Source organism: Carettochelys insculpta, chromosome 10 (assembly GCF_033958435.1).
Source record: "Carettochelys insculpta isolate YL-2023 chromosome 10, ASM3395843v1, whole genome shotgun sequence".
In the NCBI taxonomy this organism is placed as follows: Eukaryota; Metazoa; Chordata; order Testudines; family Carettochelyidae; genus Carettochelys; species Carettochelys insculpta.
Genome location: NC_134146.1, coordinates 11,109,739 through 11,131,738, shown reverse-complemented (window position 1 = coordinate 11,131,738; position 22,000 = coordinate 11,109,739).

Genomic DNA, 22,000 nt, shown 5'->3' with positions numbered 1-22,000 from the left:
TGATGTGCCTGGTACATGGGTTCATAATGCCACTGAGGAGGACAGGATCACGCAGTCAAGCCAAATGTGTGCAAGTTTCACTGCAACCTGACTCAGAAAGTCACAGTCTTGCTGGAGGTAGAGCAGCCCTCACCTCCTGTGTACCAGGCCCTCACATGCTGACTGACAAAACCAGAGTGGCTCCTCTCTTCATTGATAATTGCTGGGAAGGAGGGTGGATCTATTACCCAAGAGCACAGCTTGCTGGGAGGAAAGGGAGGCAGAGGCTCCTATGAAGAGATGGTGGGAGGTGTGATGCAGTGAGGGTTTTATTCATCTTGTTACATTGCATGTTCATCTTCTTAATGTTGCCCTATAGTAATGCTGTGATCCTGCCTCAGTTTTCCTGAGCGCTGCACCGGTACCTAGATGGTGATGGGAATTTTGTGTGCAATTCCCACAGATGGAGACAGCCTCAGCTGCTGGCACATACACAATGGCCAAAGCCCTTTGTAACCTGAGCCCAGGAAGTGATGTGACCAGGTGACACCTTTTGCCCCAGAAGCAGGACAACAGCCTGAGAAGGAGCCCGGCTGAGGGGACTGGAACCAGGCAGTGGTGAATGGGTGAGTGTCATCTGGCTTGGGGTGCAGGGAAAGAACTGGGCCCCTAGCTCTTGGGTCCCCTCTCCCAAAGATGGATTTTACTGCATGTTCTATCTTCTGTTCTATGCTGTGTCCCTTTCAACCTTCTGTTCTATCTTCTGAATGAGAGTCACATCGGACTGTGGATGGGAGGTGCAGAGCCCTCTGGCTTCTCCACACTTTGGGGATAGGAGGCTCCCCTGAAGGCAGAGAATTGTGGGAATGGATGGGTATGGGGTTTACGGACAGAAAGAGAGGTCAGGCTCTTGGTGTGGGGGTAGGGGGTAGGCAGGGGGCAGCGTGGCTGATGGGGTAACAATATGGCCAACTGGAGCTTCATGACCTTGAAATAAAATAAAATGCAGGAAAATGAGGAAAGCGCATATTACTCATGTCTTTATTAAACTAAGTAAATTCTAAACTCCCCTCTGCCTCGGTGCTTGGGAATAATCATTGCAACTTGGATTTTACTAAGGGCCGGTTCCAGATCCAGACCTGCAGGAGAGTGTGTCCATAAGCTCCAATGGGCTTTGGCTCAGGCCATGTGAGCTGCATAACTGTCAAAGCAGCAGACTCCAGGAGGAGACAAGATCCAGCAGGCCAAATGGAGCTAGCAGCTCTACTGCTTAGAACTGGGTGAGGGCTCCACAGGCAACAGCCAAGAACAGATTTAGGAGCAGATAGGGGAGCTGTAGAGTCCCTGCTGAGGAGGTCAGAGAAAAGACCAGCTCTGACTTGAAGAACTGCATCTGAGATAAGAACAAGGGAGAGAAATATGCTTTGTAACTACTTCTTTTAGTAAATTAGGCTTTGCTGGAGTGGGGCCTTTTTATCTGAGTAACTCACTTTGATCTGGTTGTTTTCACATACAATCCTGTTTTTATACTTCATAAAAACACTTGTGTATTATCAGATCCAGTGTAAATAATTGTTACGGGGGTGGGGAAACAGCTATACCTCTGATAAAGGGGGTGAGCGGTGTCTGTGCAAAGCTTTTATGCAGAGGAAGATGGATTCATTTGCAGTTTTGGCCCTATTTGGGCCTGCGTGCCTGGAACCTGACAAGCTCTGTAGCTGAGCCCTTCTAGAGCTGAGCTCTTACCAGTACCTGTGTTACTCTGCTGGAGGACTGCTACCCCAAATCTGTGCCATTGCTGGGGGAGATGGAAACCTGTGGCCCAGCAGGGCCGGGTGGGAGACAGCAGGTGGACAGACATGGAGGTACGATCAGCACATCAGGTGACAATTCATGGGAACTTCTGCGATCCAACCTGCCACACAGCTCACTTGTAGTAAAGAAGATTTGTTATTGTTATGTTGGGAGCCATGCTTCCAAGGGTAAAATTTAGTCATGCAAGTTTGATTCTACCTTGAACTTAGCATAGAAATCCTCCACCTAGCAGTAATAATAATAATTAACACAAATCCATCTGGACATTACTGAATTCTAGGAGTGGAATCCATGCTAGATCTGCTTCCCAAGTCCTTTCATGTAGCTAAATTAGAGAGCCACGCAGGGTTCCCTGCTGTCGGTATAGGGAGTAGTGCGGGAATCTGAAAAAGCCTTTATTTATACCCCAAGGAGCTCTAGAGCAGGGAGAAGCAAACTTTTTACATGAAGCCCCAGTTTTCATCCCTGCAATTAGCAGCCCCCACATCTAATGTAATCCAAACTGATGGAAATTTCGCTTGTCATAGGAAAAAACCCTCTTTTGGCATGTGTAAAAAAATAAGTCTGTAGAATGTAAAAGCTTTATGAATTGGTCTATAAATGTGAATAAACAGACACAAAAACAGTAACATATTTCAAAATTTGTAATGAGATGGATGAACCTGAAACCGAGCCGCTGATTTTGCTGTACCCCCGCCTTATGAAATTTCATGCCCCCACAAGGGTGCCCGCCCTCCAGTATGTACACCCACAGGCTAGAGTTTGCCCACTGCAGAAATACTCAGGCTGTGAACAAATGTGCCTGGCTTCATTACTTGTTACTTCTTTGAAGTCTATGTCTGACTGTCCGAATAGGCATTTGACCTCTGGAAATTGGGCATCACTGCAAACCTAGCCAAAAGGAACTTATGGGAGTCTCTGCCCCTTTGTCACCATCTTCACAATCCAGTTTATTGCAGCACAGAATAGTCACAACCTCTTGTTTGCTAGGGAGAGCCAGCACTGGCCAGGTTGTGGGTAGGGTTAGTCATCCAGGAGGCCTGACCTGAGTGGCCAGGGTTGCATGGATTCAGCAAATCCTCTTAGTAGCTTCAGCGGGTTCCTGTAGAGATTTTAAATCTGCCCCACATGACAGAAATCCCAAGGAAGTGGTGGTCTGGGTAACTGAATCCTGCGTTGTTCACTGGGACCAGACCAGCATGGAAAAGTGTAGCATAAAGTGGCTCCCTCCAGAGGCAGCAGCCCTAGAAAGTTTTGCCAGTAACAATATATCTCTGACACACAGACATTAAAAAATCATGGGCCACGTCCGCCTTTCCCTGATGTCAGTGGAATTACACTGGTGATGATTTTGGCCTCAGACTACAGATGACATAACAAATTCCTCTTTCAGAATGGTCCAATCCAAACCCTACTGAAGTCAATGGGCAGCTTTCTATCATCTCCACTGGGCTTGGGATCAGGGACTAAGAGAAACCAGTGTTAGATCCATACTGGGACCCCTAGCTCTCCTACTGCAATGGGACCACACTCCTGTTCTGCCAATGTGCTACATACAGTAAAAGCTGAAAGTGCATTGAAGGAATACTGTTGGCTCATGGGCTCCAACATTATCTCTGCACTGAAAAGTCACAGCAACCTGAGCCAGACCAGCTGCCTCTGAATAGAATCTCAAAACTTGACACCACTGTTTTAGTTCTAATTTGGTGGAGAGTTTTTTTGCTTGTCCCCAGGCAGAATGCAGAGCATTGCAAGTGCTTTTGCATCACGGAGCCAAATATAGTTTACTGAACTGTATGCCACTTCACCCAGCTGGTGAAAACAAAGGCTGGCTACGTTGAGACCTCGCAAATTAAGTGTATATGAACCATAAGTAATAGCAAATATCAAAGGCTGCAGGAGGGTCGACCTGTTGATTGTTTCTCCAGACGCAAAGCAGTCATGTTGCTTTCTGCACATCTGCAAGTTGGTGATAACATCCTGCAAGCCACTAAGAGTGTTTGGTTGTCACCATTACATTTTGCAAAGAGCAAAATCCAAATTCCACTCCTTAAAGGACACAGCAGCAATTAAATATGCTGGGCCCATTTTTCCGGTACAGGCACTGTCACAAGAGCAGTGTCTATGCTCGCCCCTTCCTTTCAAAAGGCGCATGGTAATGCACGAGGTCAGAAGATGCTAATGAGATGCTGCCAAGAACATGAACTCCTGCACCTAACCCCATCCCATCCCCAACCTCACTTGGACATGTACAAGCTGACAGACATTCCATTGCACAGGATAGGCAAGGTCACAGCTTACTCATGCATACATGGACTACACTGTGGCAGTGCACCCCAGGGATGTATCTATGCAATGGTCTTGGTGGTGATGTCGAGGTGTACCAGGCACAAGGAAGAGACTCTGCCATTGTGCAGAAGTGGACTGCAGAAGTGACCCTGGAAGATCTGAGCCTGGTTCTTTGTTCTGAGAAGTTGTATGGGGTTAGTGAGATCAGAGCCTCTTTCCAGGCTGTAGAGCACCTGCTCAGCAATGCCATGGCTGCTACTGCAAACAACACAGTTATGCATCACTGTTGATCTGGGCAGGTGAGCGGTATGGCTGTGCATGAGGACTGCAAGAGTGAGTGAAAAACCTGTATCTATGGCTCAGTAATCTGCGTGTTCTGCCAAGTGTCCAGCACCTGCTTCAGGAAAGTAAAGTCAATGCTGTGGTTTCCCAAAACTGCTGTTGTAGTTTAGCATCACTAAACTGTTACAATAAGATGTAACTCATGGGTCAATTCAGATCTGCTATAAGCAGCTGGACTGGATTGGCTTCAGGTCTGAATTTGCTCCAGATTTTATCTGTGATTAGAAAAAAGAGCAGATGCATACATAGCTGCAGTTTTTGCCTATAAGATGACATTGTTCAGTGGCATCTACAATGACATTGACCTTGATGTTGTTCAATGACAATGGTTAAGAGCCACAGAAGAAGCATTGCTGTGTTGCTCAAGCTTGTGCCCCTCTGCTTCACTGGAAAGCTACTGCCTGGAATCCTCTCCAGCTTTCCACATCCCGTTTTAAACAAAAAAATACCCATATGTACTGGATACATATTCCCTCCTGTATTCCATATGTATTCCCTCCTGCCTCTTCCCTTTTCTATGTGTGTGTATGTATGTATATGTATGGCCCCTTTCTGTCTTGAGAGACGGGGGTTAGCAGTGGCGGTGAAGATCTGTGGGCAGTGTTTGAGTCTGCAGCTTCTCCCATGGCTTATCTGTCCAATATTGGATTTGCATGGTCGATTGCAATAACCGCATATCAGTCTATTTCCGCATTCTGGAGTCTAAGAGTTTTTCCTTCTAAGATGAATTTCTTTTGCATGGCTTGCACATGTACTATCGAAGGATGATGTGCCCTGTCTTAGCAAACATTGTCAGGTATTACGATCTGATGATGTAGATTCCCAGGATTTTGGATCACTGTTGAATTTTTTTCATGGTGTTTTTGCACGTATCCTTGACTCTTAGTTTTGGTCTTCCTCTTGTTCTCAACCCACATGACAGTTCACCGAAGAGGATTTCTTTGGGAAGACGTGCCTCACCCATTCTTCTCACATGACCAAGCCATCATAGTCTTCTGCTGTTGAGGATCACTCTGAGGCTGGGTATGCCAGATCTTGAGAGGACATCTGCATTTGAAACTTTATCTTGCCGGTTGATATTCATAATTTTGAGGAGGCGGCGAAGATGGAAACTGTTCAGTTTTTCCTCCGGGTTAGAGCAGGTGATCCATGCCTTAGAACCATACAGCAGGATACTCAATACACGTGCCTGGTAGATTAGTATCTTTGTTTTCACTGTCAGCCTAGGATTGTTCCATGCTCATTTCATAAGTCTGCCAAAAACCGTAGCTGCCTTCCTGATTCTGATGTTCAGTTCTTTGTCCATGGATAGGTTGTGGTGAATGTAGATCCAAGGTAACAGAATTGTTGATCCAGACAAATCATCATCTCAGAGTGCCTCATTCCTGGTCTTGAGTTTGTCCAGTTCATTCACTTGAAAGATCACATCCTGTCCAACAGTCCCTCCATTAACATTGTGACACCAGTTGCTATGATTGCACAGAAATTCCTCTGCATGTGAAAGTGGTTTCAAGTCAGAAGCTATCCAGCAGCAGAGTGGGGGCTATCCTGTTTATTGTGTCGAGTGCAATATGTATGACTACCTACCCTGTGGGCGGGTGGCGTATGTGTGCACTCGATGCAAGGAGCTCCTGGCCCTCAGAGACCGAGTGCATGCTTTGGAGGCCATGGTGGCTGAACTGGAGGAGCTAAGGAAGGCAGAGGTGCTTGTTGATGAGACTTTCCGGGACATAGTAGGGCTGTCCCACCTCCCATCTGACAGTCCTGATGCTGTTACGGAGGATGAAAGGCTCAGGGAAGCAGAGCAGTCAATGGGAGCAGAGGGAAACCATCCCATAGTTGGGACCCTCCTTCCAGAGGGTTCTATTGTATCCTCTTGCGCCGAGGATACTTCTCTGGGGGAGGGAGCGCCAGCTGTTAGGAAGACGCAGGTTTTAGTAGTGGGGGATTCGATCATTAGAAATATAGGTAGTTGGGTTTGTGATGACCGGGAGAACCGTATGGTGACTTGCCTGCCTGGTGCGAAGGTTGTGGATCTCTCAAGGCATCTAGACAGACTTATGGGCAGTGCTGGGGAGGAGCCGGTGGTCGTGGTACATGTCGGTACCAATGACATAGGGAAAAGTAGAAGAGATGTTCTGGAGGCCAAATTTAGGTTACTAGGAAAGAGACTGAAATCCAGAACATCTATGGTGGCATTCTCTGAAATGCTTCCAGTTCCACGCACCGGGCCAGATAGACAGGCAGAACTTCAGAGTCTCAATGCGTGGATGAGACGATGGTGTAGGGAATAGGCGTTTAGATTTATTAGGAACTGGGGACACTTTTGGGGTAGGGGGAGCCTATACAGGAATGATGGGCTCCACCTAAATCAAGGTGGATCCAGACTGCTGGCATTAAACATTAAAAAGTTAGTAGAGCAGTTTTTAAACTAAGAGATGGGGGAAGCCGATTGGTGCAGGAGAGCACCTGGATCGGACGGAGACTTCTCTTACACGAGGCTCCATAGATAGGTATTCCCTAGAAGTTAGTCAGATAGGGAATGTGGGAAATAATATATAGGCAAGATCAGATGTGAAACAATCGCATATAAAAAAATCCAACGCGTCTGTGAAAGGCGGACATATAAATAGTGGTAGTTTTTTAAAGTGCTTTTACACTAATGCTAGGAGTCTGTCTAGTAAGATGGGTGAACTGGAGTACCTCATATCAAAGGAGGAAGTTGACATAATAGGCATCACAGAATCATGGTGGAATGAGGACAATCAGTGGGACACTATCATAGCGGGGTATAAATTATATCGGAAAGACAGAACAGGTCGTGCGGGTGGCGGAGTGGTACTATATGTGAAGGATAATATAGAATCAAATGAAGCAAAAATCCTAAAGGAATCAAAATGTTCCATAGAATCATTATGGATAACAATTCATTCCTCTAATATGAATATGCCATCAGGAATATATTACCGACCACCTAACCAGGACAGTTATAGTGATGCTGAAATGTTAAGGGAGATTAAAGAGGCTATCAAAATAAAAAACACAGTAATAATAGGAGATTTCAATTATCCCCATATTGATTGGGTACATGTCACCTCAGGACAGGATTCAGAGATTAAATTTCATGATGCCTTAAATGACTGCTTCTTGGAGCAGCTAGTACAGGAACCCACAAGGGGAGAGTCAATTCTCGATCTAGTCCTGACTGGAATGCAGGATCTGGTCCAAGAGGTAACTGTTACTGGACCACTTGGAAATAGTGACCACAATATAATAACTTTTAATATTCCTGTGTTGGGAAGAACACCGCAGCGGTCAAACACTCCGGCATTTAATTTCAAAAAGGGGAATTACACTAAAATGAGGAAGCTAGTTAAACAGAAACTAAAAGGAAGAGTAACTAAACTAAAATCCCTGGAAGGTGCATGGAAACTGTTTAAAGACACCATACTAGAGGCCCAACTTAAATGTATACCCCAAATAAAAAAACACAGTAAGAGACCTAACAAAGAACCACCATGGCTAAACAGCCATGTTAAAAAGGCAGTGAGAGAGAAAAGGGCAGTTTTTAAAAAGTGGAAGTCAAATCCTAGTGAGGAAAATAGAAAGGAACACAAACACTCCCAAATTAAGTGTCATAATGTAGTAAGAAAAGCCAAAAAAGAGTTTGAGGAACAGCTAGCCAAAAATTCAAAAAATGATAGTAAAATGTTTTTTAAATACATTAGAAGCAGGAAGCCCGCTAAAAAAGCAGTGGGGCCCTTGGACGATAAAGATATAAAAGGAGCGATCAAGGAAGACAGTGCCATTGCGGAGTGATTGAATGATTTCTTTGCTTCAGTCTTCACGGCTGAGGATGTTACAGAGGTTCCTAAATCTGAGCCAGCCTTTTTAGGTGACAAATCTGAGGAACTCTCCCAGATTGAAGTGACATTAGAGGAGGTTTTGGAGTTAATTGATAAGCTGAATAGTTACAAGTCTCCAGGACCAGGCAGTATTCACCCAAGGGTTCTGAAAGAACTCAAATGTGAAATTGAGGAGTTATTAACAGTGGTTTGTAACCTATCCTTTAAATCTGCTTCGGTACCCAATGACTGGAAGACAGCCAATATAACGCCAATATTTAAAAAAGGCTCTAGAGGAGACCCTGGCAATTATAGACCGATAAGTCTAACATCAGTACCAGGCAAATTAGTAGAAACAATAGTAAAGAATAAAATTGCAAGGCACGTAGAAGAGCACGAATTGTTGGGCAAAAGTCAGCATGGTTTCTGCAGAGGGAAGTCATGTCTAACTAATCTATTAGAATTCTTTGAAGGGGTTAATAAACATGCAGACAAGGGGCACCCAGTGGACATAATATACCTAGATTTCCAGAAAGCCTTTGACACGGTCCCACACCAAAGGCTTTTATGTAAATTAGGCGTTCATGGGATAGGAGGAAAGATCCTTTCCTGGATCGGGAATTGGTTAAAAGACAGAAAACAAAGGGTTGGAATAAATGGTAAATTTTCACAATGGAGGGGGGTAACTAGTGGTGTTTCCCAGGGGTCAGTCCTGGGACCGATCCTGTTCAACTTGTTCATCAATGATCTAGAAAATAAGGTAAGCAGTGAGGTGGCAAAGTTTGCAGATGACACCAAGTTGTTCAGGACAGTCAAAACCAAAAGGGATTGTGCAGAACTACAAAAAGATCTCAGCAAACTGAGTGATTGGGCAGCAAAATGGCAAATGAAATTTAATGTGGGTAAGTGTAAAGTAATGCACATTGGAAAAAATAACCCAAATTACACGTACAACATGATGGGGTCAAATTTAGCTATGACAGATCAGGAAAGGGATCTTGGAGTTATAGTGGATAGTTCTCTGAAGACATCCACGCAGTGTGCAGCAGCAGTTAGTAAAGCAAATAGGATGTTAGGAATTATTAAAAAAGGGATAGATAATAAGACAAAAGATATCATACTTCCCGTATATAAAACTATGGTACTCCCACATCTTGAGTACTGTGTGCAGATGTGGTCTCCTCACCTCAAAAAAGATATATTGGCATTAGAAAAGGTTCAGAAAAGGGAGACTAAGATGATTAGGGGTTTGGAACGGGTCCCATATGGGGAGAGGCTAGAGAGACTGGGACTTTTCAGTCTGGAAAAGAGGCGATTGAGGGGCGATATGATAGAGGTATATAAAATCATGAATGGTGTGGAGAAAGTGAATATAGAAAAATTATTTACCTTTTCCCATAATAAAAGAACTAGGGGACACCAAATGAAATTGATGGGTTGTAGGTTCAAAACTAATAAAAGGAAATTTTTCTTCACACAGTGCACAGTCAACCTGTGGAACTCCTTGCCCGAGGAGGCTGTGAAGGCCAGGACTCTATTAGGGTTTAAAAAAGAGCTTGATAAATTTTTGCAGGTTAGGTCCATAAATGGCTATTAGCCAGGGATAAAGTATGGTGCCCTAGCCTTCAGAACAAGGGCAGGAGATGGATGGCAGGAGACAAATCACTTGATCATTGTCTTCTGTTCTCCTTCTCTGGGGCACCTGGCATTGGCCACTGTCGGCAGATGGGATACTGAGCTGGATGGACCTTTGGTCTGACCCAGTATGGCCATTCTTATGTTCTTATGTTCTTCTATACTGAATACCTTCATCAGCAGCAGCCATGCAGGATTCCAGGATCAGAACCTCAGAGATAGTTGTCTAACTCCCATAGTTTTTGGATGCCTAAGGGGCTTTGTAGTGGGTCAGTATGGCCTCCTGCGGACCCAGAGGCTGGGGAAGCTATGCCAAGGCCCTGGTGGGCGGGGCCGGAGTCAGGAGACCAGAGGCCCGCCCCTCAGAGGGCGGGGCCAAGGGCTAGAAGAGCCAAAGGCGGGACTCGGGCACCATTCAGTGCTGGGCCTCCGGGCAAGGAGGACGTGCCTGCACGAGCTCCCCGGGGCCAAAGGGTGAGGGCCTGCAGCCGCCCAGCCAGGCGGGAGGAGCAGGCCCCCAGAGGCTCCACGCAACTCCGCATCCGTATGCCCCAAGGAGACTACCCGGACTTCCCGGACCTACCAGGACCTTCCCGCCGGTGGAGACCCCCTGCCGTGGAAGAGGCCCCGGGAGCAGGCTGCCTCAGAGCCCCGGCGGATCCCTATAACATTCGGACCCAGGACCGCCCTGCATCTCCTGTATTGCCACCGCCTGACTACCCTAACGACGTGGTCATGGACGATTGGCCAGGGCCCCCACAGGTGGATGACCCGGAGGAGACTGACCTAGGAGGACCCCTCGACCAGATGGACTGGGACCTGCCGCCAACAGAGGGTGAGGTAGGAAGTGGCCCGGGGAACGTCGCTCACGAACCAATGGCAGTGTGTTGTGGCCTGGATCCCCACTGCCGGGGTTGCATGTGAGCGACCCCCAGGGCCCCGGGCCAGGTCGCAGTGGAGCGGGAGGGCCTGCGACCCCCTACCCCCCTCCCTGACAGGGCCAGCCCCCGCTGAGCCTGTCTATAGTCCCTTGTGTTGCTGCCCTGCCCCACACTGAGGGTTGGGCCGGTGCGTATCCTTGTGTTGCTGCCCCGCCCCAAACTGAGGGCTGGGCTGGTGTTTTTCCTTTGTGTTGCTGCCCCGCCCCAAACTGAGGGTTGGGCCGGTGCTTATCCTTGTGTTGCTGCCCCGCCCCAAACTGAGGGCTGGGCAGGTGCTTGACTCTTGTGAACTGCTGCCCCGCCCTGGACTGAGGGCTGGGCCCAGAACTATATAACTCTTGTGAACTGCTGCCCCGCCCTGGACTGAGGGCTGGGCCCAGAACTATATAACTCGGGTGAACTGCCGCCCGCCCTAGACCAAGGGGCTGGGCGTCACGGGACGTGTTACACGTGGTGGAGAATGTGGGTATTCGATCCCCACCCCTGACGTAAGGGGTGAGGAAGTGGGCGCAGACCCACGGAGGGGAAGGTCCCTGGACAGTGAGGGCAACTGTCCGCTATCTTTTTTTGTTTTTCTCTCTCTCTCCTCTTTCCCTCTGGTGCTTGTTTTGTGGGTTCTTGTATTGCTGCTAACTCTGCTTCCCCAATGGAGGGGGACAGGTTACTGCAGTATTTGGCAGAGAGCCAGCAAAAACAGCAAGCTGCCCAACTACAGCAGCAGCAGCAATTACTCCAGCAGCTGGGAGCCCAGCAGCAGCAGCTCCTGACAGAACTGATGGCACAGAGCCAGGAGCACCAGCAACGGTGCCTGCAGCAGCTGGCAGCCCTGGTGCCGCTACCCGCCGAGCCACAGCAGGAAGCTCCAGGGGAGGGCCCAGCGTCGGCCCCACCGGTACGCCTGACGAAGATGGGCCCCGCGGATGACCCGGAGGCCTTCCTGGTCACCTTCGAGCGGGTGGCAGTGGTGGCCAGGTGGCCCCGGAGCCAGTGGGCCACATTACTGGCCCCTTATTTGACCGGGGGGGCCCAGAGAGCCTATTGGGCTTTGTCGGTGGAAGACGCCCGAGATTATGACCGGGTAAAGGCAGCCGTCCTAGACGCATTGGACGTCAGCCCGGAGACCTTTCGCCAGCACTTCCGGTCCCTGACCTACCCTCCGGGAGCCCGGCCACGGTGTGTGGCACAAGAGTTGAGGGACGCGTGCCGGCGGTGGCTGCAGCCGGAGGTGAGAACCTCCGCAGAGGTCGTGGAGCAGGTTGTGCTTGAGCAGCTCCTCTGCATCCTCCCACCTCGAGGACGGGCTTGGGTGCGGCGCCACCGCCCTGCCACCACGCAAGTTGCTGTGGGTCTTATGGAAGACTTCCTAGCGGCGGAAGAGCCAGAGGCGCCCACGGGCCTGGTACCATCGTCCTGGCCCCTGCGTCGGGGAGCTGGGAAGCCAGAGGAGCCCTGCTCCAAATCATCCGGCCAGCTGCGGGACCCACCCAAGCCATGTTGGACGACGCCCCTGAAGCAGGACCCCGGTAAACCCCAGGGGCGGATGGAGGGGGCTACTAGCACGCGACCACCAGATCCTAAGGGGCGCCAAACCCGGGGGCGGGCCCAGCCCGCGGTAGGACCCTGCTTCAGTTGCGGTCAATGGGGGCACCTCCAACGAGACTGCCCAGAGGGCATCTGTAGCTTTGGCCGAGTGTGGGCGGCTGAAAAGAGGGCACGACCCCCTCAGGCACCCACAATTACAGTCCCAGTCCTCGTGGGAAATAAAGCCGTGATTGCTTTAGTGGACTCGGGGTGCAGCCAGACTCTAATACGACAACGTGCCGGCCTGGAGGCTGACCCCGCTCTAGGGACTATCAGGCTCCAATGTATCCATGGCGATGTGCGCCCTTACCCAGCGCACGAGTGCCCCTGACGGTGGCAGGGGTGACCCATTATCTGGTCGTCGGCCTAGCCCCCCAACTAGCGTACCCTGTGGTGTTGGGTCGGGACTGGCCAGGCTTCACAGACATCTTCCGGCCGGCCATGGGACCCAACGAAGAGGCGGCCCCTGTTCTAGAAGGGGACACGCCCAGGGACCCACCCGAGGAGAGTGTGGAGCCGAGCCTGGAGTCCCCAGAGGAAAGACCTGCTGAAGGCCCAAAAGGGACCAGCCCCGACGACGGGGCAACCTTGGACTTTTGTCGCGATCAAAAAGACGACCCCACACTAAGTTGGGCCTATTCTCAGGTGGCGGCCATCGACGGTGTGGCGACAAACCCCCAGCTCATGACGCAATGGCCCCACTTTGAGCTACGCCAGGATCGCCTCTACCGGGTGAATCGGGACCCCCAGACCCAGGGCCAATGGGCACAGCTTTTGGTGCCGAAGTGCCACCGACGGGCCGTGATGAAGCTGGCCCATGACATCCCTGCTGCAGGCCATCTGGGCCAAGAGAAAACCGTGGCCCGAATACTATCCCGATTCTTCTGGCCCGGGGTCTACCAAGATGTGAAGGACTATTGTAGTTCCTGCCCCGCGTGCCAGCTTGCTGCGCCCCCGCGGGTCCCTAGGGCCCCCTTGGTTCCAATGCCAGTGGTGGGGACCCCGTTCGAGCGGGTGGCTATGGACCTAGTGGGCCCGCTCCCTAAGAGCGTAGCTGGCTATAAGTAGTTGTTAGTCCTCGTGGACTATGCCACTCGCTTCCCGGAGGCAATCCCACTGCGCAATATCACGGCCCGCACCATCGCAGGGGAATTAATGAAGATCTTTGCCCGGGTAGGATTACCACGGGAACTGCTTACGGACCGGGGAACTAACTTCACATCACGCCTGATGAAACAGGTCTGTGCCCTCCTTGGGATCAAACAGTTACACACCTCCGTGTACCACCCTCAGACAGATGGCCTGGTCGAGCGATTCAACCGCACGCTAAAAGAAATGATGCGCAAATTCCCCCCAGAAGACCTGCGACGGTGGGATCAGTTGTTGCCCCCCTTGCTTTTGGCCATCCGCGAGGTTCCCCAGTCCTCGACGCGGTTTTCGCCATTTGAACTGTTATACGGACGGCGTCCCCGGGGAGTCCTTGACCTGGTGCGAGAGGTCTGGGAACAAACCGCGTCCCCCTCAAAAGGACTGCTGCAATACGTTCTCCAGCTCCAGAAGCACCTGGAACGGGTAGGGGCTCTCGCAGAAGAAAATTTGAGAACTGCGCAGGTGTCCCAGGCTCGATCGTACAATCAGGAGGCACGGAGCCGCAGCTTCGAGCCAGGTGACCGGGTCCTGGTCCTACTGCCGTCCAGCGAATCGAAGCTGTTGGCTAGGTGGCAGGGACCCTACGAGGTTGTTCGAGCCGTAGGGCCGGTCACCTACGAAGTCCGCCAACCCGACTGCCGCAAGAAGACACAGCGGTACCACGTTAACCTTTTAAAACTATGGCGGGACCGGGAGGGCTTCATGATAAACCCCTGCCCCCCGGAACCCGAACTAGGACCCCAGGTGCCTCATGGGGAGGAACCTGTACAACCGGCCCTTGGGGCAACGCTAACGGGGGAGCAGCAGAAACAGGCCCAGTGCCTCCTCCAGGCGTTCCAAGAGAACTTCACGGCCCTCCCAGGACACACCTCCCTGGTCTGCCACGTCATCTGTACAGAGCCAGGGAAGGTGGTTCGCGATGCCACACGTCCACTACGCTTTCGAATGCGTGAGGTAGTAGAGGAGGAGGTACGGGCGATGCTGGCTCTGGGAGTCATAGAGCCATCCCAAAGCGAGTGGCGCAGCCCCGTGGTGCTCGTCCCAAAGCCCGACGGCACCCAGCGGTTCTGCATCGATTTCAGGCGGGTGAATGCAGTCTCCAAATTCGATGCGTACCCGATGCCCCGCGTCGATGAGCTGCTGGGACGTCTGGGGGCCGCCCGCTACTTTAGTACCCTGGATCTCAGCAAGGGGTACTGGCAGATCCCCCTGACACCTTCCTCACGAGAGAAGACCGCCTTCGCGACCCCATCGGGCCTGTATCAGTTCACCCGGATGCCTTTTGGTCTCCATGGTGCCCCGGCGACTTTCCAGAGGCTTATGGACCGTCTCCTTCAGCCCCACAGGGACTATGCCGCGGCCTACCTTGATGACATCGTTATATATAGTCGTCACTGGGAGGAACATCTAGACCGGGTGGCCGCGGTCCTTAGGTCTCTGAGGGCCGCGGGCCTAACAATGAACCCAAAGAAGTGCCGGATTGGTTGGCAGGAGACGACCTACCTGGGGTATACCATAGGAGGGGGCCGGGTAAAGCCCCTCGTGGGCAAGGTACAGGCCTTAGCGGCCTGCCCTCCCCCCAGTACCAAGCGACAGGTACGACAGTTCTTGGGACTGGAAGAATATTACCGGCGCTTCATCCCTGAATTCGCCTCAGTTGCAGCCCCCCTGACGCAGCTGCTAACGAAAACCCAGCCACAAAGGGTGGTGTGGACTGCGGCTGCCGACAAGGCATTCCGGGCACTAAAACAATGCCTAATACGGGAACCAGTCCTCTACAGCCCCGACTTCACCCGTCCGTTCATCCTGCAGACAGATGCCTCCGGTGTAGGCCTGGGAGCTGTCCTGTCCCAGGAAGTGGACGGAGAGGACCACCCCGTAGTTTACATCAGCCGGAAGCTCTTCCCCAGGGAACAGCGCTATGCCGTGATAGAAAAGGAGGCTTTGGCGGTGAAGTGGGCCTGCGACGCCCTGAGGTACTACCTGCTGGGTGCCCCCTTCACCCTAGTTACAGACCATGCACCCTTACAGTGGCTGGCGCGGATGAGGGATACAAATGCCCGTATTATGCGGTGGTACTTGGCACTGCAACCGTATGCCTTCGACATACGTCATCGGGCAGGTAAGGACCACATAAATGCAGACTTCCTGTCCCGCCTGGGGGAAATGGAAGAGCCCGCCCCCATGGCATGGGAGACGGACTTGAGGGGGGGGGAATGTAGTGGGTCAGTATGGCCTCCTGCGGACCCAGAGGCCGGGGAAGCTATGCCAAGGCCCTGGTGGGCGGGGCCGGAGTCAGGAGACCAGAGGCCCGCCCCTCAGAGGGCGGGGCCAAGGGCTAGAAGAACCAAAGGCGGGACTCGGGCACCATTCAGTGCTGGGCCTCCGGGCAAGGAGGACGTGCCTGCACGAGCTCCCCGGGGCCAAAGGGTGAGGGCCTGCAGCCGCCCAGCCAGGCGGGAGGAGCAGGCCCCCAGAGGCTCCACGCAACTCCGCATCCGTATGCCCCAAGGAGACTACCCGGACTTCCCGGACCTACCAGGACCTTCCCGCCGGTGGAGACCCCCTGCCGTGGAAGAGGCCCCGGGAGCAGGCTGCCTCAGAGCCCCGGCGGATCCCTATAACATTCGGACCCAGGACCGCCCTGCATCTCCTGTATTGCCACCGCCTGACTACCCTAACGACGTGGTCATGGACGATTGGCCAGGGCCCCCACAGGTGGATGACCCGGAGGAGACCGACCTAGGAGGACCCCTCGACCAGATGGACTGGGACCTGCCGCCAACAGAGGGTGAGGTAGGAAGTGGCCCGGGGAACGTCGCTCACGAACCAATGGCAGTGTGTTGCGGCCTGGATCCCCACTGCCGGGGTTGCATGTGAGCGACCCCCAGGGCCCCGGGCCGGGTCGCAGTGGAGCGGGAGGGCCTGCGACCCCCTACCCCCCTCCCTGACAGGGCCAGCCCCCGCTGAGCCTGTCTATAGTCCCTTGTGTTGCTGCCCTGCCCCAAACTGAGGGTTGGGCCGGTGCGTATCCTTGTGTTGCTGCCCCGCCCCAAACTGAGGGCTGGGCTGGTGTTTTTCCTTTGTGTTGCTGCCCCGCCCCAAACTGAGGGTTGGGCCGGTGCTTATCCTTGTGTTGCTGCCCCGCCCCAAACTGAGGGCTGGGCAGGTGCTTGACTCTTGTGAACTGCTGCCCCGCCCTGGACTGAGGGCTGGGCCCAGAACTATATAACTCTTGTGAACTGCTGCCCCGCCCTGGACTGAGGGCTGGGCCCAGAACTATATAACTCTTGTGAACTGCTGCCCCGCCCTGGACTGAGGGCTGGGCCCAGAACTATATAACTCGGGTGAACTGCCGCCCGCCCTAGACCAAGGGGCTGGGCGTCACGGGACGTGTTACAGGCTTCCACTGGAGGTTAGATGCCCAAAAACCTTTGAAGTCCTGGACTTCAGTGTGCTGCTACATCCAGTTCCAACACCAGAGCCATGTCTACACTAGCCGGCTATTTCAAAATAGACAGCCCAACTTTGAAATAGCGCCTCATCAGAAGATGGGACTAGTGCCCTATTTCAATGTCCAACGTCGAAGTAGGGCATGTGTAGATGATCCGCATCCTGCTACGTCGAAATATCAGGGTCCTCCATGGTGGCCATCAGCTGAGGGGTTGAGAGATGTACTGTCCAGCCCCTGGGCTCTATGGTTGTTGCGTGCAGCAGCCCCTTAAAGCTCCATGCCCCCTGATTTCCTGTGGCAGGGAGCTAAGAGTGTGCAGGCAGCAGCACAGACACGTGCATAGCCTGCACGCCCTCCAGACACTCTGATATCCCACCCAGCCCTCATGGCAGCCAGCCAGCTCCCTGAGCGCCCCCAGGGCAGCCCCCCAAGGGGACCAAGGGCTCCCAGCCATCCAGCTGTGGGGGAAGAGGTGGTAGGGCCCCTCCTGGTTGGATGCCAAGATCCAGGACCTGCTGGGGCTTTGGAGAGAGGAGGAAGTGCTCCAGGTAATGGGGAGCAAGCGGCGGAACACAGATGCATTCACCTGACTGGCCAAGGGCCTGGTTGCCTGGAGTCACTCTGTCCACATTCCTGACCATGTCAGGAGTAAGGTCAAGGAGCTGTGGCAGGGTTACGCTCAGGCCCGGGACATGGCCATGTCTGGGGATGCCCCCGCTGCTTGCCCCTTTTACAGGGTGCTCAGGGAGATCCTGGGCCCCTGGTACACCTCCTCCCACACCCCAGCCACCCTTAACACCTCGGCCGACAAGCCCCAGCAGGCCCTGGAGCTGGAGTCCAGCCGGGAGGCCAGCCCTGAACCCCAGGGGCACCCAGATGAGCCCACCCCTGGAACAGCAGAGGAGGAGGAGGAGGGCTCCAGTGACAGGGGGTTCCTGATTGACCTCCCCTCCTGCAGCTCCAGCAGGGCGTCCACCTTCCGGGTGTCCCCCGACCGTGGGAGCGGACCATCAGGTATGTAACCCAGGTGCACACCCCCGGGTTAAGGGGCGGGTGGACACTACCAGGGCCCTCCACTCACCCAGCTGACCCCAGCCCACCATGGTCCAGCCAGACCACGGCCCCAGGACAGCAGTGGCATGACCCTCAGAGCCTGTCAGCACCTGCCCCACCCAGGACAGCGCCACGCCCCATCCCTGGATATGGGGGGGACACCACACCCATCATCATCCTGGGGGACAGGGGATGGTGGACCCAGTAGTGGAGGGGTGGGGGGCGTGGGCCATGGGTCAGGGCCCAGACTAACGGCTGTCTTTGCTCTTCCCCGTGCTAGTCCACAGCCGCACCATCTGAGGGTCACGACAGCATGGGCACCGCATCCATCGTGTCGGACAGCCCAGCAGGGATGTCGCACCATGGCAGCCAGGCGGTGGAGCAGGGACTGGCCCCGGGATGAGCCCGCCACCACCGGAGCCAGCCGTGGGCAGCTGCTGACCCTCAGCTCCTCACCACCCTCCAGTGTCAGGTGGAGGTGTCAGAACGCCACCTGCAAGTGGAGGAGCGCCAGCCCCAGTTGCAGGAGAGAGCGTTGGCCTGGCGCCAGGAGGCTTGGGGGTCCTTCATGAGGATGTTCGAGTGCATCAGCGAGCAGATAGCACCCCCCGCCGCTCTGGCCGCTGTTCCTCCCAGCTGCCTTCCACCTGCCCTGGAGCCTGCCGAGGAGGAGGACTGCAGGGCTCAGGGGCCAAAACAGCCATACCTTCCAGTCCTCCTGGCTGCCACCCAGCCTCAACGGGGCCTCCGGACCAGACAGGGGTCGCACCCCGCCCCCACACCAGGCGCTGGACAGTAGTGGGGAAGGAGGCCAAGGACTGGGTCACCCAGGCCCCCACTTTGTACATAGTCCCCCCCATTTTGTAAATAGTTGCCTTGTCCCACCCCCCTCTTTAATAGCTGCCCCCACCACAATGTACATAGTTCCCTAGTCATGTTTAGAAAGTTCATCATTTTTGTTGTTTCAAAAATGTTCGGTTTATTTAAAACAAAGCAAATGTGTGTTGTGCACTCTCAGGGCGCATAGTGTGGGCATGGGGGCAGTGTAGTGTGTTGTGGATAGTGGGAGGGGCAGTGGGTGGCCCACCAGGCTGGCCCAGCCGGCATTCACCCTGCAGCCTGGTCAAAATGGGCCCACAGGGCATCCCGGACCTGGATCCCCTCGTGGATGGCTTGGTGGCTTGGGGCAGTGGCTGGCTGGGGGTAGGCTGTGCCAGCCTCCATAGCCCAGCCCTGTACGAATGCCTCTCCCTTGCTTTCCATCAGGTTGTGGAGTGCGCAGCATGCACCCACAACTTGGGGGATGTTGGGGTGACCCGCATCCAGGCGGGTAAGGAGGCACCTCCAGCGGCCTTTGAGGTGGGGGGTAGTCCGCTCAACCACCTGGTGTGCATGGTTCAGGCAGGTGTTGAACCACTCCTGGCTGGCGCTGAGGTGACCCATGTAGGGGCACATGAGCCAGGGCTGGAGGGGGTAGGCCACATCTACCACAAGGCAGAGGGACACGGTGGTGTCCCCCAGAGAATCTCCCTCTGGGGTGATGAAGGCCCTGCCTCCAGCTGGTGGCACAGGCCCGAGTTCCTAAAAACCTGGGGTTTGTGCGTGCTGCCAGACCAGCCAACATATATGTCCAGGAAGTGGCCCCGGCTGTCCACCATGGCCTGGAGGACCACTGAGTGGTAGCCCTTCCTGTTTAAGAAGTGTCCTCCGCTGTGCTCTGGGGCACAGATGGGGATGTGGGTCCCATCCAGAGCCCCGAAGCAGTTGGGGAACCCCATGCTAGCAGACACCGAGATGGCCACACCCAGGTCCCCGAGCCGCACGAGCCTGTGGAGCAGCAGAACATTCAGCACACGGACCACCTGTGGGGGGAGGACATGAGCACCTGTGAGGGGTGTGCAGGGTGTGCCTGGCCCTCTCCTGGGGTCCTCCCAGACTCCCCTCTTCCCCCCTGGGGTAACCCCCTCCCCCCGGGCTCTCCCCTCCCTCTGGGGTCCCCTTACCTCCATGATGACAGCCCTGATGGTGGCCTTGCCCAAACTGAACTGCTGTCCAATGGATCGGTAGCTGTCTGGAGTGGCCAGCTTCCAAACAGCGATGCCGACCCGTCTCTCGACGATGAGGGCACACTGCATGGGGGTGTCCTGGTGCTGCAGGGCAAGGGTGAGCCACTGGCAGAGCTTGAAGAAAGTCTATCGGCTCATCTAGAAATTCCGGAGCCAGCGGTCATTCTCCCACTCCTCATGCACCAGCCGCTCCCACCACTCTATGCTGGTGGGGTACTTCCACAGCCATCAGTGAGCCCGGCAGTGGGAAGCCAGGAGGGCTACGTGGTGGTCTGCGGTGGCTCCTTCATCCCCCGAGGAAGACAGCTCATCTTCCAGGAGGTGCTGGGTGGCCTCCTCCATGGCGCCGAGCAGGGCGACCACTTCCTCGGAGGTGGTCGTGTGGGCTTCTGGCTGCTGCTGCTGCTGCTGGGGGTCCATGCTGCGTGCATGGGGTCTGCAAGTGGTTGTCAGCTCTGCGGACCTGTGCTGTGCAGGCTGAGTGTGCCTGGGAGGGGCCTTTAAGGGAGCAGCTTGCTGTTGCCCCAGAAGGGCTAGTCTGCCCTGTGACCCTGTCCACAGGCTTTCCTAGCCCCCTTATTCTGATTTGGGCTACTTTTGTGTGTAGATGCTCCCTGTGGGGCCCATTTCAATTTAGTGCTTTCCTACTTTGATGTTGAACGTCGATGGCACCAGCCCTTGAGGACGTGTGGATGCTACGTGTTGAAATAGCTTTTTACCAGTCTCCTAAATAACAATTAGAGAAGTGTTGGGCTGCATTCTGATGATGACAGGAGAAAGCTTAAGACCTCTTAGTTTTGACATCTCTGAGCTTCCCACCCTTTAAAGAAGTCTACATGGAACAAAGACTTATTTGTACCTCTAAGGCTAGCAATAAGTTTTCTGAGGTATTGATATGCTAAGCTGTAATTACTCTATTGACTGATGATGGGCTCGGTTGCCCTATAACTCAGAAGACCAAAACAAAAATAGGTTATTTTTTTGTCAAATTCTCATCACAACCTGTACGTCTCCCTTCCTCCCTTTAATGTGGGTAAGTGTAAGGTAATGCATGTTGGAAAAAATAACCCAAATTACACGTACTACATGATGGGGTCAAATTTAGCTACGACAGATCAGGAAAGGGATCTTGGAGTTATAGTGGATAGTTCTCTGAAGACATCCACGCAGTGTGCAGCGGCAGTTAGTAAGGCGAATAGGATGTTAGGAATTATTAAAAAAGGGATAGATAATAAGACAAAAGATATCATACTTCCCCTATATAAAACTATGGTACGCCCACATCTTGAGTACTGCATGCAGATGTGGTCTCCTCACCTCAAAAAAGATATATTGGCATTAGAAAAGGTTCAGAAAAGGGCAACTAAGATGATTAGGGGCTTGGAACGGGTCCCATATGGGGAGAGGCTAGAGAGACTGGGACTTTTCAGTTTGGAAAAGAGGCGATTGAGGGGCGATATGATAGAGGTATATAAAATCATGAATGGTGTGGAGAAAGTGAATATAGAAAAATTATTTACCTTTTCCCATAATACAAGAACTAGGGGACACCAAATGAAATTGATGGGTAGTAGGTTCAAAACTAATAAAAGGAAATTTTTCTTCACACAGCGCACAGTCAACCTGTGGAACTCCTTGCCCGAGGAGGCTGTGAAGGCCAGGACTCTATTAGGGTTTAAAAAAGAGCTTGATAAATTTTTGCAGGTTAGGTCCATAAATGGCTATTAGCCAGGGGTAAAGTATGGTGCCCTAGCCTTCAGAACAAGGGCAGGAGATGGATGGCAGGAGATAAATCACTTGATCATTGTCTTCTGTTCTCCTTCTCTGGGGCACCTGGCATTGGCCACTGTC